This window comes from Octopus bimaculoides, chromosome 19 (genome assembly GCF_001194135.2).
Source record: "Octopus bimaculoides isolate UCB-OBI-ISO-001 chromosome 19, ASM119413v2, whole genome shotgun sequence".
Classification (NCBI taxonomy): domain Eukaryota; kingdom Metazoa; phylum Mollusca; class Cephalopoda; order Octopoda; family Octopodidae; genus Octopus; species Octopus bimaculoides.
In genome coordinates, this window is record NC_068999.1 from 30,954,140 (window position 1) to 30,960,020 (window position 5,881).

Genomic DNA, 5,881 nt, shown 5'->3' on the forward strand with positions numbered 1-5,881 from the left:
TATATATATATATATATATATGTATATATATAGATAAACTTACTTGGAAATAGATGCATCGTGGTCAATCAAATAATAATATAATATAATATATATATATGTTATATACATATAAGAGGGATGATCACTAAGTGGACATCCAATATGCTAGAAGTCGACCACATATGGTATGGCCACTAAAAAAAGATTGTTCTCAAGAAAATTCAGATTTTTTTCAATATGATAGGCCACTGGTTTAAATTGATGTTAATCAAATTGATATTCAATTTTTTACCCTTATTATTTATTTATTTATATCTATCTATCTATCTATCTATCTATCTATATATATATATATATATGTATGTATATGTGTGTGTGTGTGTGTGTGCATATATATATGTATATGTACATACACATATATATATGCATATATGGGTACAGGACATCACAAACTGTGAACAACATGAAATACGAAAAGAAAAGAGCTGAATACATAAACAATGAGAGAAACAAATGGATGACAGGACAAGTAATATAAAGAACGACCCTTCATCAGTTGTCAGCTGTCCATCCTCCACTGTCTTGTTGATGTTACCAACTTTGACCCTCTGCAAATCCTAAATTTTATTTTGGTTTGCAGGAATAACTGTCGTTCAATGCTCGAAATGAGGAGTAGATGGACAGCCAACAACTGATGAAGGATCGTTCTTTATGATACTTGTCCTGTTTTCCATTTGTTTCGTTGTTTATGTATTCAACTCTCTTGTTTTCGCATTTCATATAGTTTACGTTTTGTGATGTCCTGTACTCACATATGTGTGTATATAGGGTGTGTATATTATTTATATTATACACACACATTCATATGTATAAATATATATATGTATAAATATATAAATATATATATATATATACATATGTACATATACATATATATATGCATATATGTATATATATATTAAATACATATATATAATACATTTATATATATAATATACATATACATGTACAATACACACACATATATATATATATGTGTGTGTGTGTGTGTTGTATACTATATACACACACACATATATATGCATAAACACACACAGAAAATGTTGATGTTGAGTGTTATCATTAAGATCCAGTCAGTACTGAGCTGACAATTCTCTAATGAAAGATATTCTAACCATGATTAACCCTGTTTTTTCTGTCTCTCCAACTCCAATTATCATGTGTTGCCTTTTTCTTTATATTATACAGTTTTCTTATGGTAGTATACTTAAACTGTTTCGATAACATTTAAAAGCTTTCTTTATTAACTCCTTTTAGTTTTTTCTTGTGTTTTGTTTCTTTACTAACAGGTTGGTCTGGAGAAGGGGACTAATACCATTTTCTTTTATCTATGAACCTCTTTCATTCCTATTTTACTAGGATGGCCCCTTATAGCCATTCAATGTTAAAAGAAAAAGAAGATCCTATTATACTTTTATAATTAAATATTACTAGGAATCATATAAAAAAACTGTTGAAATATCTTGTGTATTGTAGAAGTATAAGCAATTTATTGCAGATAAATTTAAACAAGGTTTTATATGGACCCTCAAGAGTGATACAGACCCAGGTTGAGAGCCACTAGCTTATATACACGAAATGAGGGAACTACACAAGCTAAGGTAGTAGGAAACCAGACAGCTCTGATGAGCAGCGGCCACTGTCACAGAGGTAGAAAAGGCAGAGAATGGAGACAGCATGCCTATGGGCTGCCACACACACACACGCACACACACACACACACACACACACACTCTCTCTCTCTCTCTCTCTCGCTCTCTCTCTCTCTCTCTCTCTCTCTCTCTCTCTCTCTCTCGCGTGCTCGTATATTCATAGATAAATTGTCCAGTTAAACATTATGACCTAAACCTAGGGTTTCTTTATCAGAGTCCACTGTTGCAAATAATTTGGGCAGAGGCTGTGATTCACTCTCCGCCACCCATCTGTCTCAGAGAGGCAGAGCCCCACCCTCCTTTATCAAAATATTGTAGTGCTGCTACTCTATATGGTGATGGTGGTGGTTGTACTATCAGATAATTCTACCTGTTGATATCTCGTTATTTTGGTGATATTTCTGTTGTTACTGTTCCAGTACACCTGTTAACCATAGAACTGTTGACCGCGGAGGTGATGGCAGACTGTTGATATACTAATAACGTTGTCAATGATGGCGGTGACGACGATGATGATGGTGATGATAGAGGTGAAAGTGGTGTTAATCGTGTCATGTTGAAATTAGACTTTGCGTGCGTAGAAACGTTGATATTACCCACGTAAGTGTATATGTGCGAGCTAAATGATATCAGCTTGTATATGTATGACAAGACAATGCATGCATAAGGATGTATGTGATTGGGTATGTATAAACGATGTATATAAAACAAGAGAGTAAACAAATGTCTTGTTTGTTTATCACTGTGTTGGTGCATGTATACGAGGGTGTGTATATATTGACAGACAGCTTCTTTGAGTACAACAATGTGCGTGCACGCGCCATACACACACACACACACACATAGATATCCGATGTATATACAGAGGTGTGTATTTCGTAACATTACATCCATTTGCGTGTATTCAACTATTTATGTATGGTAAAAACATACATATACGTACATACACGTGCACATATACACACAAATGCAAGCATACATTGCTCTAAATATCTACGTCTGAACACGAATGTATAATAGATATTTGTCTTTCTATGTTTATACACACGATAGACACACGTGTATCTGTTGGCAGACATGTGTCTAATAGCAGATTGTATGTTAGGACAGGTAAATATATCAACTTACCTGTATTATCCCACTCATGTGGCTGGTAGAACTTTGGCGAAGATCTTCAACTCCGTGCTGCTTCAACAACAATTTCAACAACATAGCAAGGGATATTTCTTGCGGAGCTTCCTCCTCTCATCCGTCTATATGTTTGTCTGTCTGTCTATAAGGGTGGACAGAAAGAGAGGAATACATGGAGGGAGGGAAGGGCGGAGAAAGAAAAGAAGTTTAGGATAGAGAGATAGATAAATAGACAGATGTGTATAGTGACACAAACAGAGTAATACAACAGGAGGCAGACAAATAGTCAAACATAGTTTAGTGATAAACAGAGCGATAGACAGACAAACAGACAAATCGATAGGTAGGTGACGTTCAGATAATATTCCCTGCTTTCCAGTGCCAGCAATAGGTAGACAAAGTTTTATTCCATATCAAACAGTAATGATATCAGAGAACCATGTGTATGCTTTGAAGTGAGACAGTGGAAGGATGACCACTTCCACCTCTGTCCACTACCACCTCTGTCCATGACTATAACCACTAATGCCACCACCACTACCTCCCCCAGTAGCAGCATCACAAGCAAACAGATACATGCTGTCGTCCATACCAGTACATGAAGGTGTCACATCCGCTTTTTCAATATTTTCGTTTATCAGTACTACATGGGAAAGCTGACGACAACTACAAGAAGATGAAGCAGCTGAGCGCTGGCTAGATGCTGGTTGTTGGTTTCGACTGAGATGACAACAACAATAAAGGCGGTAACGGCAATAGATTCAGTATCAATCCATAGCGTAGCAGTTGTTGAAGGAAATATAGAGTACAGCAAAACAGATAAGACCATGTGTTGTTGATACATACATTCATACATACATACATACACACACGCTTATATACATGTACACACACGCGCACACACACATATACAGATATATATACCTATGGATTCTTTGACGAATAAATATTTATATATATTAAATTTCCAGAATTCAAGACAGCCATGCATCTATCTATCTATTTATCTATCTATCTATCTATCTATCTATCTATTTATCTATCTACCTAACCATTTGTGTATGTATATATCTTTGTAAGTTGGGATGTATGTTTCTAAATATGCCTTTGTTAAAGAACGATCCAGAAAAGAAGTACTCAATAGAAACGTTGAGTGCAATAGTTTATTTTTGGCCACGCTAGTTGCGTGTTATTCTGGAGTTTCCATGGTAATCAGCTGATTCTTCAGACAAATCATATGTGTATCTGTATACACACATACACACACGCACGTACGTATGCATGTACACCTATATATATATAAATAGTGGATTTATATATATATATATGCATGTATCACTCGCCCTATCTCTTTTCTTTTGCGTCATCAGACCGCGGCCATGCTGGGACGCAACATTGAATGTTTTTTTTGTATCGCTGAACGAATTGACCACAGTACTTTTTTTTATAAGGCCCGGTCTCTTTTTCTGAACTGCTAGGCATGGCGATGAAAACAAACCAACACCAGTTGTCAAGCGGTGATGGGAGAAAGACATAAAGACGCGCGCGCGCACACGCACACACACACACACATGCAATGGGCCTCTTTCAGTCTCCTTCTACGAAATCCACCCACAAGGCTTTGGTTGGCCTTTGACTACTGTAGAAGACATGACTGAACACGAAACCATGTAGTTGGAAAGCAAAAAGCAAGCTTCTTTGCACACAGCCTGCGCCAGCCCAGAAGTCACTGAGCGGCTTTAATTTTTAATAACTCCCTTAATTTTACAAATATGTGTATGAGATTTTAATTCAATATAGAGGAGATAATGGAGATTAATTTGCTTTAGTCCTTTTTCATCATACCTCTGCATTACGTATGAAAAATGACATCTTTTAAATGGCATCCATTTTCAGCTTCACACTCTATGGGGTGCAATTCTCTTTGGTGGGAATTCTAAAAGCCCCAAAACCGGCTGTTTTGTCTGTTAATGAACCCATTCAAATGAAAGTAAGCTTCATCAGACATGATCAATTTTTGTGCAAAATTTGGGTCATTTCGTACCAATTCCTGGATTTTAACAGCGTATTAGAGCCTGTGTTCATAGTCGTGGGGCTTCAACTGTTGAACCAACTGTACCTTGTAAGGAAAAATGTTAAGGCTGCTGAGAACTTTTTGCAGCGAACTTTGTGAAATTCCATGCTGTCTGGACTTCGAGTCGACTTTCCTGGATTCTATTCAATAATCTGTCACACTTGTTCCCTTGCTTCATTGGTTCTGACAGTACAAGGTCTCCCAGATCGTGGGAGATCACTTACTGCCTCTTGTTTTTCAAAACGACGAACTAAGTGTTTTCACTTGGCGCGTCTCTCACTTGAAAATGCCAACGATATGCTCTCTGAGTGTGAATAATTGACCCCTGATTTTGATAGAACAACTTCACCACTTGAGTGCGTTGTGCGGTGCCATATTTTTGCAGAATTAATTTCCAAGATATAGACCATAAAATTCTTGAAAAGAAAAGAAAAATGTCAAAAAATAAAAGAATTATCAAAAATTGCAATCCTTCAGTAACTTTTGGGCCACACCGTGTGTGTATATAATATACTATAGGATAAAATCTTTATAAGAATTTATCAAGTAGTCAGCATGAAAAATCCCATAAGGAAAAAAAACCCATCGTTTTTTTTCCGTAAATATATATAATTTATATAAGGGCATTACTATATAATAATGCCTCACGCTTAGAGGGACTAAATAAGTCAAAAACTACCAAAAATAAGCACATATTTACCGAAAGCGAGGAAATGCAATTTTCAAAGTTAACCTCCTAAAAACATTATAACTTAACGGCAAACCACTGGTTTCATAATTAATACAGCAAAAAAACTATGTAGTAAGCTGCATCTTTTATTCATCAGTGCACGTATGGTCGAGACATAAAGAATCCTCGCTTTCGGTAAATATGTGCTTATTTTTGGTAGTTTTTTACTTATTTAGTCCCTCTAAGCGTGAGGCATTGTTATATAGTAATACCCTTATATAAATTATATATATATATATATATATATATATA

At 35.8% G+C, this 5,881-nt stretch overlaps 1 protein-coding gene across 9 annotated transcripts in view; it reads right to left on the reverse strand.

The window, feature by feature from the left end:
- Positions 1 to 3,627, reverse strand: part of LOC106871878 (blood vessel epicardial substance-B) — a 535,134-nt gene extending 531,507 nt beyond the window's left edge. For 6 of the 9 annotated variants that reach the window (XM_014918624.2, XM_052974859.1, XM_014918627.2 and 3 more), the window contains exon 1: positions 2,823 to 3,625. The gene's annotated coding sequence lies outside the window, so the exon portion shown is untranslated. Of the gene's footprint in view, positions 1 to 2,822 lie in introns of all 9 variants that reach the window. The other 3 variants (XM_052974861.1, XM_014918629.2, XM_014918623.2) reach the window with 2 other exon arrangements.
- Positions 3,628 to 5,881: the final 2,254 nt, after the last annotated feature.